This window comes from Mus musculus, chromosome 2, assembly GCF_000001635.26.
Source record: "Mus musculus strain C57BL/6J chromosome 2, GRCm38.p6 C57BL/6J".
Taxonomy (NCBI): Eukaryota; Metazoa; Chordata; class Mammalia; order Rodentia; family Muridae; genus Mus; species Mus musculus.
The window spans coordinates 157,713,802-157,726,310 of NC_000068.7; the positions used below are offsets into that span (position 1 = coordinate 157,713,802).

General features: G+C 48.7%; 1 non-coding gene across 1 annotated transcript; it reads left to right on the forward strand.

Annotated features, from left to right (window-relative positions):
* Positions 1-12,202: 12,202 nt before the first annotated feature.
* On the forward strand, positions 12,203-12,304 carry Gm23463. The gene has a single exon (XR_003954158.1). It is a non-coding gene; the product is annotated as a U6 spliceosomal RNA (small nuclear RNA).
* The last annotated feature ends 205 nt before the right edge of the window (positions 12,305-12,509 follow it).

Sequence of the window (12,509 nt, forward strand, 5' to 3'; positions counted from 1 at the left end):
CTCAATTATACTTTAAAACAAATATTTTTTTGAAGACAAGATCTCTCACCGAATATGGAACCTATCAAGTTGGGTAGATCAAAGTTTACCCTCCCAACTCTGAGGTCAGATGCATAGTCCTGCTCCTAGATATGTGTGTGGCCTCAGGGACTGAGCTCTCTGGTTCTAATGCTTGCAAGTCACTTTACTGAGTGAACCATCTCCTCAACTCCTGTGGGAAGACTGACTGCCTTTCACCCTGAGAAATGGGAAGAAAAAGTCCACATGGCAGACAATGGACCAAGGGGCTTAGCCTTGCTCGTTTTTCCTCACTGATGAGAGGAACAGGTCTGAGGTGACCCAGTCTTGATGTTCCAGTCACACTAAACCTCCATGTCTTCAGGACATAGCATACGCTCTTGTCTCTGTGTCTTCAGTTGACTGAATAGTGCTGGCCCCCAACACATTTCAGAATCTTAATCCCAGGTCCCTATGAATATGGCCTTATAGGGAATGGGGTCTTTGAAGAAGTAAACAACACAAGAACGGCAAGACATCATGGATGGGGTCAGTGTGGGCAGGCCTCCTCTTTGTCCTCCTTCCCTACTTTTTGGATCCCTCTCTCACCTCATTTCCCATTTCTTCCCACTCTGGGGACTGGACTCTGGCCAGTTCAAGCATAGCTCAACAGTTCTTGCTCCTTTTTCATCCCCTCTGCCTTCATTAGATGACATTCCTAAAGCTAGCCACCAAGGTCTATTCCCTCATTTGGCCACTTCTTCCTCTTGAAGCTGATTACCAAGGTCCAGCTATCAAAATCTGGCTTAATTAACACACACAATTAAAATTAAACACCTCATCCTAACACAGGGGTCTGCCTTTACCTTTATAAACCTCCATTTTCCTTTGGGCCATTCTGTCTCCTTTCTATACAGAGGCTGTCCTTTGTCCCTCCTGGACAAATACCCTTCTCTCTCTTGTCTTGGTCTCTTTCTTATTCTCTGCCCTTTAATCCCACTGTTATAAATAAGTCTCATTTGTGCTGAGAAATTGGTCTTGGGGTCCTGAGCCACTCTGATCTCTTACATTCCCCATCCTTCCTTTTGAGACAGGATCTCAGGTGCCACCCCTGCCTCCTGAGGGCTGGCATTGCCGGCCTGAGCTCCAGGCCTGGCTTACAGGTTTTCTCACAGAGGAAGAAGGAGGAGACCCAAGACCTGGCAAAAGTGGGACAGCCATGTGACTACGGAGGACAGAGAGAATGGGAGGCGTCTGCTCACAAGCTAAGGAATGCTCAGGTTTGTCCACAGCCACTGGAAGCCAGGAAGCGACCAAAACAGCCCCCCAACCCTGCCCCAAGGACTCCGGAGATGGCTAGTCTGCAGAAACAAATGCATTTTCTCTGGATTGAGGTAATTTGTTACAACAGTTTTAGAAGGCAAAATGAAGAAGCAACTCCATGTGTTCCACTCCCCAGGTCCTAAGCCCCCCCCCCCACACCCCTCCCTCCCGCCTCTGCTCGCCTCTACATTTTGGTGCTTGTGACAACTTGGTGTGATTTGTGCTTTAAGAGGACAGGATGCTTTCCACAACCTTCTTTATGCTCTCTGTGTCTTTACTCTGGGTTCTGCAGGTCTCAGCTGAAATGCCGCCTTCTTTCTGAGTCCCTTCGTGGCTCCACCTCTTCACTCCAGGGTCTCTGTGTATCTTTATGCTACCTGTCAGCACAACTTGCTCTGTCTCTGTTGGGGTCAGACACCCTTTAAGGTCATCAATGCACTTCACTTCTCATTGTGGCTACTCGGACACCTCACAGCTTTGGGTATAGGAGGGACAGACAGTCACTAATGTTTGCTGTATGACTAAAAGGAAGGGACTGTTCCCTGTTTGCGGTCAGTCTGACTGCATGACTCCACTGGACTCCTGCCTCCATGGGGAAACAAAGCAAGTGTGTAATAGCCGGGATCTCCAGCGTAGTGGGGGTAGACACTTGCCCCAGCACAGCTGTACCTTGGCACGGACCCCTGCCCGTGTTGCCAAGGCCCTGTCAGAGGCGTGACAAACAGCTTGGCTGATGGCTTATAATGTCAGAGATGATGGAAACAGGGAGGCTACGGCTGAAAGAATGGGTTGGGGACGCTTGTCATAACTTTATTTGTGGGAGGTGAGTTCCTGTCGTCCGGGTGATGGATGGTGGCCAGGCCAGCACAATACAGACCCTGCCATTGCCTCTTTCCCCTCGCTCTAAGCCAAATGACTTTGGGGATGAAAAATGACTTTGCTGGGAGAGCTAGGGGCTGGGGGAGAATGGTGGGGATGGGCCTGGGTGCGGGCACCTTGGAAGAACTTCTGCTTTCTTCTCAAAAGGAACTAAATTTTGGCCAGCCTGACCTCCTTCCCTTTCATCTCTCCAGGGAAATTACTGATAATAATCGCCCCTCCCCCCAATCATCTGCCCTAATTCTCAAACATGCCTTAGGAAAGATGCATCCTTACACAGGCGAGGAAACCAAGGAGGCTGGCTGAGGAGAGCAGGGACAGCCTGACTCAGGATGTGGTAGCCACTGCTGGGGAGAGGCAGTGTTCACAATGCCCCTTCAAGGGAGGGGGAGCTACAATGTTACTTAGTAGAATAAGAAATTCAGCAACTCCTCCTCCTCAATTACCCAGTCAATAAACAGCCCAATGAACTGAACAGCTTTCTTAAAAGGGGGCATACACTGTCTTAAGCAAAGCAAGATGAGGAAGAGAAGACGTCTCCAGGAAAGTGTCCAATAAGCCACATACGCTGTGACTTCAAGGGCTATGGCCTTCAGAAGTGGGCCTCTGGCAAACATGGCTGCCCTGCCAAGCACCCCGGGAAGTAAAACTGGAGTGCCAGATCTGAGAGAAGAAACACTCCCTGGGGCGGGGCAAATGAAGCAGCTAAAAATTGTCAGATATCACAGGTTCCGACGAGGACTCCAAGAAGGAGCAACACCTAAACCTAACAGAGTAGCTAGTACACTCGCTAGCTCCTCTTGGGGACTTCCAGGATATGATAGATGTAATGGTTTCAAAAACTGGGAGGGGGGATGGCCTTGGAGGGAGCAGGAGCAAATAGCCAATAAATAAATGAAAAGATGTTCACCATCCTCTGCTGTCGGAGACATGCAAATCAAAACTACTTTGAGATTTCATCTCGCTCCAGTCTGAGTGGCGGTCGTTAGGAATTGCTGACCAAGATGTGGGGAAAGAGAACTCTCATTCACTGCTGGTGGGCTGTAAAACAGTGCATCTGCAGTCGAAATCAATGCGGAGGTTTCTCTGTGAGCTAAAATAGGATGCCCCAATGACCAGCTCTGCCTCTCCTGGGAACATACCCCAAGGATTCTAAGTCAACACTTAGCAGAGATGTTTGTAAATCTGTGTTTATTGCTGTACTATCCAACATAGTCCAGGTCTGGGACCAGCCTACACGGCCACCAACAAAAAACTGGAAAATGTGTCTTCCCCTTCCAAGGCCCAGAGAACATTTCACAAGACAGAGTGGGAAGAGCAGAAGAGCTGGGGGTGGGAGGAGGGTTGTGGGACGCTGCCATCCAGGTATGGTTGTTGCAGTCATAATCACACAGCACAAAGACCGAGCCCTTCCACATGGACAGAGGAAGTCCCATGAGTCTCCTGTCCTTTTCTGAGGAGCTAATGATGTCAATGGCTTCTTGAGGAGGGGGTGTTATTTTATTTAATTGTGTAGCCACTGGGGGACTAAATGGGATGAAGAGTTTCAGAAGGAAAGGAAGAGGAACCACCTAGGCCAATGGGTTAGATACAGTAAAAACATGTTGCATATATTTATGAAACTTTCAAAAATAAAGAAAAAATGTCCTCTGAGAGAAATTAGGTGGAATTGGAAATCAACATGTTAAGTGATAAAGGAGACTTAGAAAGACAAATTTACGGGGGCAGTGAGATGGCTCAGCAGGTAAAGGTGTTTGTGGCCAAGCCTGACAGCCTGAGTTTAATTCCTGGGATCCATACAGTAGAAGGAGGGAACTGACTCCCACATCTGACTCCTGTGAGTTGTCCTCTGATCTTCACACATGATCTGTGGCACATGCATGCATGCACACACACACACACACACACACACACACACACACACACACGATAAAAATGTTTAAAATAAAAATTTGAAAGAGACAACTGCATGCGTTCTCATACGTACTGAATCCTCTGTGCGTGCGTGAGTGTGCATGTGCATTTGTGTGTGTGTGTGTGTGTGTGTGTGTGTGTGTGTGTACATGCACGCATGTGTGTGACATCAAAGTTGAAGGGGGACTTTTCAGAACGATGAAGGGGACCAGTGGGCTTGGAGGAGGGGCAAGAGGGGATAATGGAGCACACTGCACCCACAGATGGAATTGTGGTGAAACCCATCAGGGTGTATAGTGAATGTGTGCTAACTTTAAAAATGACAGCAAGAGAAGACAACCTTTGGGGATGAAGGAGTCTGGGAGTGAGAATGAAAACAAAAGGCATGTGCCCACTTTTGTCAGATGCTCACCCTGAACGAGTCACTGCTCTCCTTTTTCAAACAGAACCTTAATTTGGAGGGTGGGTCATTTCCCTGCAGATGGCCCGGGGCCACTGTACCAAGCTGGCCATGCAGTTCCAATTGCAGAGTGAGCGATGTGTTTGGAGTCAGGAACAATTCTGCCCAGTGAGATGTGAGGAGTGCCTGCCTAAGGGTTTCTAGAAAAGATTTTCTTGTTTCTCAGAAAGGAAAAAAAAAAATCCCTGTTTTGTTGCTGGACATGGCTGTATCTGTGTATAATGTCTTCGGATGTGGCAATCACCCTGTGAACAGATGGATAAAACTGAGTTCTTGTGATGTCACAAGGGGGAGGGGGTGCTGGGATGGAGCCATGGAAGGAGTGACTCCTACAGCTGCCCTGTACCTCAGAACTGAACTTCTCAGTGTTAACCAGTGAGACTGGTATTTCTGCAGCCCCGAGGCCTTCCAGCCAATAGAAGCAGAAGTAGATTCCAAGGCTGTTATTTTACAGCTCCAGCTCGCAGGAGGGATTAAGGAGGCCAAGGGTTCAGGGCTCAGGCTGTGCAACCCAGCAGAGCATCCCAAGCCTCAGCTCAGCAACTTGCTAGATGTGTGACCTTGGACATGTCATTTAATGTCGAGGTTTTCGTTCCTGGGCACGAGGATAATACATTGTGGGATAAGACAAATGGAAGGGCTGTTGGGAATGATATGTGTCCTCGTTTGCTTTCTATTGCTGTGATAAACGCCATGACTAGAAGCAACTGGGGAGGAAAGGGTTTCCTTCATCTTATAGTTTATAGCTCTCCGCTGAAGGAAGCCAGGGCAGGTGCTTAAGGCAGGATCCTGGGGTTGGGAATTGAAGCAGAGATAAAAGAGAATGCTATTTACTGGCTTGCTCCCCATGGCTTGTTTGGCTTAAAAAATTTTTTTTCTACATACATGTCTGTACACCATGCTGCGTGTCTGGTGCCCATGGAGGCCAGGAGAGGGTATTAGAGCCCCTGCAACTAGAATTACAGATGATTGTGAGATGCCAGGTGGGTGCTGGGACTCCAACCCAGGTTCTCTGGAAGAGCAGCAAGTGCTCTTAACCACAGAGCCACCTCTCTAGTCCCTCATGTAGTCCTGGGTTGTAAAAATACAACCCAGGACTACATGTGGGGGTGGGGGGTGGGGGATGGGGGGATGGGGGGTGGCACCACCCACGGTGGGCTGGTCCTTCCAGTATAAATCCTTGATCAGTATGAGAAAAGGCATCCTCTGCATCCTTGACTGAGGCTGTGACTAGCTGCTTCCCCTTCCTGCCCCGACTTCTCAGTAATGAAGGACTGTAACTTGAAACTCTTTCTCCCCTGAGTAGCTTTTTGTCAGGGTATTTTCTCACAGCACCAGGAAGGGAAAGCAGGACAGGGGGAGTGCAAAGGCTTTCCATACGTGTTTTAAAGAAGAAAAAGACGTATCGACAGTAACAATACGTGTCACACTCTGCTAGCTAGTCTCTTGTCATCTTGACACAAGTCAGGATCACTTAGGAAGAAGGAACCTCAGCTGAGAAAATGCCTCCATCAGATTGGCCTGTAGTTAAGTTTCTAGGGACATTTTCTCGATCAACGATTGAACATTTACTGCTCAGCTTACTTCCTCTACTCCATACAACTCAGAGAATGGTGCCACCTGATTTTAGCCTGGGCCTTCCTGCATTCCTCTATATAGTCAAGACAATCTTCATATGCGTGTTCAACCTGATCTAAATAACCCCTCACTACGACCTGTTGGGGGGACACGGAAGGTCTGTGCTCACAGGTAAGCATGAAGGAAACAAGGAGTGTTAAACACATGGTGTTGTCTCTTCAAAGGAAGCCGTGTATAACCTGTTTCCTGCCCCGAAGACTAGGAATGGATGTGGTTGCTGGGTGTGGTGGCACACACCTTTAATCCCAGCACTAGGGAGGCAGAGGCAGGTGGATTTCTGAGTTCGAGGCCAGCCTGGTCTACAAAGTGAGTTCCAGGACAGCCAGGGCTATACAGAGAAACCCTGTCTGGAAAAAAAACCAAAACCAAAGCCAAAACCAAAACCGGAATGGATATGGTTAATAGCCTGGAGATCTCTGTGCTAGTTGTATGGCCAGACCACACCCAACTCCCCCAGAGTCTTGTATTTATCTCAGCCATACTCCCTACATCCTTGTCTTGAGCGCTGTTTCTCAGCCAATCGAGCCCATCTCCATGGGAGGGGCTACATGTACTTTGAACAGAGTTTCAACGTAATCACCTCTCAAGCTTTGTTCTACACACAAGATTGAATTTATTATCATCAGGACACTCCCCCTGCCCCCAACCCCAATTTGTGCTGTGCTTAAATACACCTAAAATATCTGCCTGGTTGGGGTCAGGCTCAAGGAGTTTGAACGGACACTGGTTACGGGCTGTGCTGGACTGGATTTTCTTCTTTCCTCACATGGATCAAAACTCTGCTGGCCCTGGTGTTTGCAGAGACCACACAGAGACCCTCTTCTTGGTGAGTCTCGATTGTGTAAGATGGTAATTCAAACTAGCCATTACACACCCCATGCCTACTGTAAGGTTGTACTCGCCTGGGAAGGTGGCATTGGAGGTCCTGGCATCCCGTGCCTGCATCAGGGGTGGGTATGGAGAGGGTTCTAGAGAAGTCAGCTACAGTACCCTAGGCACCACAGCACTCGAGAGTATCGTCATGCTGATATTCCTGTGACAGAGAGGATTTCCCTCTTGCCCAAGGCTGTTTGAACAATGTATTAGCTATGTTTCTGTTGCTGTGATTAAAATGTGTGATAAAATGCCATGATTGAGGACAACTTAACAAAGGAAGGGTTTATTTGGGTTTATGCTTTCAGAGGCAGAGTCCACAATGGCAGAGGAGGTGTGGCCGCAGCAGTGGGAAGAAGAGAGAGCAAACAGGAAGTGGGGCCAGGCTATACCTTCTCAGAGCCTGTCCCCAGTGACACATTTCCTCCAGCAAGGCTTCAAAAAGTTCCATAATATCCCCAAACAGTACTAACTGGGTACCAAGTATTCAGTTACAGGAACCCAGTGGGGACATTTCTCTTTCAAATGATCACAAACCTCTTGAGCCAAGCAGCTGCTCTGCATCTTAAAATCTCCGGCACTAAGTCAAAGGTGTCACCTAAAAAGAAGGACAACAAAGGCAGCAGGAGCCATCATCCTTCATGCCTGAGTCTTCCCTACCATGTAAATGGCAGACAAGCAAGCGGTGGGCTACATGCTCGGTGCTTCTTGCTGTCTGACTCCTTTGCCGTTGTGGTTTGTATTTCTGAGGATGGTCAGGGATGGTCCTGGGCTCTGTAGTTCTGTTGTCAAGGATGGTTATTGTGTTGCAGCTGCTTTCATCCCTCTTGAAGTCCAGTTTCTGTGAGCCATGATTCCGGGCAGTTGTGATCCGCAACAGAGCAACCATGCTGTTGCTTAGCCTCATCTCTCTGTCCATGCTACATCAGACCACAAGTAGATCCCAGCCCAAAGCCCACTGGTCACTTTCCATTGCTCATTCATTCACTCATTCATTCATTTGGAGGCAGAGCCTTCTGTATTCCAACCTAGCCTTATGTTCAAAATGTAGCTGAGGATGACCTTAAACTTCTGATTTCTGTGTTTCCTCCACCTGAGTGCTTGGAGTGTAGGTAGCCACCACCAGCACCACCAGTTTTATGCAGTGCTGGAGTCGAACTCAGTACCTTGTGCATTCTAGGCAGGCACTGTACCAACTGAGCTACATGCCCAGCTTCTTCCATTGTATTTTCCAAACCAGGGGCGGCACCAATCTCTTTGCAAGGCATACATTGCAAGACTGAAATCCAGAGGCTACCAGAAGTCATGTTCCCCCACTGTGTGGAAGAAGTCAGGGTGTCATGTGAGAGTAAGGAAAGTGTGAGGCCCAGGTACCTCTGAGTTGATAGCACTTACTTTTGGAGGTCAAAGGGCACAGATGCCCTGTCCCCAACAGAAACTCCCATTATCCCTTAAATACCTAAGACCATGCTCCTTTTGCCTTAACCAATTCCAGTTGAACTTCTCCTATAAGGACAGATATGGACCCTGGCCAAGACCTTCCCAAGCTCTAGCCTGCCCTGGACCTGGCTGCTCTCTCTACTTGACTCTGCCCTTTGTGAAGCCATGCCATCCTGCCCATGTTCTATCTCAAGCAGGACATGGGGCACGCCCGGAGCCATGGTACCACTCCTGTCCATCTCTTCCGACTTATGCTCCCCGAGTCATCTCACTGGCTTGTGTGGTTCTACCCCAGCAAATGCCGCGCTTACCACCTCAGCTCCGCTCTGAACTCCAGCTGAACTCTCCTCTCTGGCTCACGGTAGAGACATGTTGACTGCTGCGTTAGTCAGACTCTTCATTGCTGTGACCTGAGAGGTGCAAGTGAAGGGAGGGAAGATTTATTCTGGCTGTAATCTCAAAGATTGCAGTCCAGGTCATTTGTGGGCTGTGGTGAGGAACACCATGACGGAAGGGTGTAGGGAGTGAAGCTGCTCACCTCATGGATCCGGACAGCAAGCATGCCAGTACTAGGCTGCTTCTTCCTTCTTCCTCTTCTGCTTCATCTGGGCCCCCATAGTGTCACCTATATCCCTGATGGGTCCTCCCAAGTAGTTAATTGTCTCTGAAAACTGCACACACACCTAAAAGAGTCCTTACTAACCTCTGAGATGCCTCTTAAATCAATCAAACTTGCATGCAAGATCAACGGTGGATATCAGAGTATCTGAATTATTTTTAAAAAAGAAATTGTTTGGATGGTGGGTATTGGGACTGATATTTATAAAGCCCCCTTGAGCAGGGTATGATGGCCCCACCCTTTAGTCATAGCACTTAGGAGGCAGAGGCAGGTGGATCTCTCAGCCTGGTCTACATAATGAATTTTCAAGGCAGCTAAGGCTACACACAAAGAGACCTTGTCCAAAGAAAATGGCAGAATAAATGTGCCGGATAGTTTTATGTCAACTTGACAGAGGCTAAAGATACCATGGAGGAGGAGGAAATCTGAATTGAGACAATGCCTCCAGAAGATCTGTTTATAGGCAAGCCTGTAGGGCATTTCCTTAATTAGCGATTCATGAGGGAGAGCCCAGCCGATTGTGTGTGTGTGTGTGTGTGTGTGTGTGTGTGTGTGTGTGTGTGTGTGTACGTGCGTGCATCCCTGTGCTGTTGGTCCTGGGTTCTATAAGAAGACAAGTTGAGCAAGTCATGATGAGCAAGCCAGTAAGCAGCATTCCTCGATGGCCTCTGCATCAGCTCCTGCCTCCAGGTTCCTGCCTTGAGTTCCTCCTCTGACTGATGGACTATAAGCTGTAAGATGAAATAAATCCTTTCCTTCCCAAGTTGCTCTTGGTCATGGTGTTCTATCACAGCAGTAAAAACCCTATATAAGACAGACACTAATCCTATCAGTGTGGGCTCTGCCCTGTGGCCTTGTCACCTCCCTGAGCATTGCCTCTCAGTGCTATCACAGTGGGGATAGGATTCAAGGCAAGAGTCTGGGAGGACCCAAGCCTCAAGACCACAGCAGAAGTTCTACCACTTTGGTCTGAGATCTCTGGCTATACCTGGCTGTGTGATCCTGGGCAAGTGACTTAACCATTCGGGGCCTTGGAAGTGGGCCAGTGGCTGGGATCAAATAATGCCTAACCACAGTACTGGCCTGGATGAGGCCCAGAGACAACAGTGTGTGGTACACTGATAGAGCAAAGGCAGGAGTGGCTGATCCCAGAGCTGTGAGTGAACACTGGTATCTCCTACCCATAATGAGCTCCGTGGAGACATGGCCAAGGCCAGGGCCCAGAGCTTGGGGCTGGGTTTTCGAAGCTGAATCTTTGTTGCTCCTGGTGCTGGCTCAGCCAGCTGTGGCCAGGAGTCTGCTGCATCTCTCTCCTCCCCCTACCCCACCGCCTCTTCCCTCCCCTCCTTTCCTGGACAGTATTTCCCTGGGGCTCCCATTACCAATTTGCAGAGCAAAAGCATGCACAGGCAGTTCAGGGGTGGCATGAGCTCAGCGGCTCTGGTATTGTTTTTAATTCAATATTTTGTCCCTGTGCGCCAGCCTCCTTTATTGGATGAGAACACTGTTATTGGATCCTGCCCTGCAGGAGAAAACGCTGGCTTCCCCGGGACATGGCAGCTGGGCTCTTCTAGAGTCTGATGTGTCAAGGCAGGGTGAAAAGACAGCAGAGTTCCAGAAAATCTGCTGGCTACAAGCTGTTCTCTGACATGCGTAGAAATATTAACATATGTATTCTTGGCCTTTTCCCTTGCCCTCCCTGCTAGGGTGGACAGAAGCTTGGGCAGTGCTTCCCACGGCCCCCTCCCTTCCTCAACATGGCCACTGCATCTCACAGTCCTGCTGATGGGATGCTATGCTCTGCCCAGGGCTGCTACTCCAGCGACTCTCCAACCCAAAGGGCAGCTCTTCCTGCTTCCTGCTTCCTCTCAAGTGCACCGTCTTTATTGCAGATGGGCTTCTTTTGTGGGGGTGGGGGGAGAGGGGGAAGTTGTCTCTAGGCAAAGTTGTATACAACCTTTACGGGGTTTATCTGGGGTGATTCCAGGAAAGTCCTGGAAATAGGGAGGTGGAGGGGCATCTGGGTACTTTGGGCACCTAGGGATGAAGTCACTTGGGAGCCAAGAAGCCTCTGGCTGGTCTTCCTCTTGCCTGAGTAGGAAGGGACTGGGTACTTACCCACCAGGCTGCCAGACTGAGCTATTAGACTTAGCTAATGGGACGAAGGTTGTAACTATCTGCTGAGGCCAGGTGTGGTGGCACACGCCTTTAATCCCAGCACTTGGGAGGCAGAGGCAGGCGAATTTCTGAATTTGAGGCCAGCCTGGTCTGCAGAGTGAGTTCCAGGATAGCCAGGGCTATACAGAGAAACCCTGTCTCGGAAACACAAAACAAAACAAAACAAAACAAAACAAAACAAAACAAAACAAAAACTATCTGCTGAGATTCTGGGTACAGGGTAGAGGAGTGGATGTCAGCATCTCACCTAGCAGACACATCCTTTGATTTAAAACCGTTTGGTGGGTTTGTTTCTGCTCTCAGAGGTAAAGACCAAATAGTCTTTGTCTTCATTCTCCTGGGCCTTAGTGTGTCAGCACCTTTCCACCTCTGCCTCCTCACCTCATCCCTCTTTCCATCCACCCTCCGCCTTAGCAGCTCTGGCCTCTTTTCTGTTCTTCAAACATGGTTTCTCTCAACACAGCCTTTGTACATCTGGTCCTGCTACCTGTTTCCCCTCCCCCACCTACATCACCCCTACATATCCTTTATATTTCTGGGCAGCCTGGTGTCATCTCCTAGGCTGACTCAAATTCCCTCTGGTCCCCACTCAGAGATCCGTTTTCCTGAGTCTGTTTGTGTAAGATTCCTGTCTGTCTTTGCCACCGGACTCATCCTCTGGGCTCAGCACAAAATATTTTGGTAGGTGAGCAAAGAAAAGTGTGGAGAGACAAGGATTCAGTGGGGTCTTTCTCAGACCCACTCAGGAAACTCAGAGGCCAGTGGATTCGTACAGGAGGGACACAGTGAGGGAGGGAACTGCAGGGAAACACAAAAGGCATGAGCGGGAGGAGAGGTACTGGCTATAGGAAGCAGATGGAAATAGAAGACTGCGTCTATGCTTGCTTTGGCAGCACATATACTAAAATTGGAAGGATACAGAGAAGATTAGCATGGCCCCTGCTAAGCGTTTCATATTGACTAGCAAAAAAAAAAAAAAAAAAAAAAAAAAAAAAAAAAAAGAAAAAAGAAAAAAGAAAAAAGACTGTGCTTAGCATTATTCTGCTGCTGTTTTATGAATAAACTTTCAGAATACATCTGTGTGTATCATTCCTTTTGCTATTCTTCCTTATGAAGAGCCACCAAAGCAGCCTTTTGCCTGCGGTCAGTCCAGATCTGTGTGTGTTCTTTGTGCTCCATACGATCTCG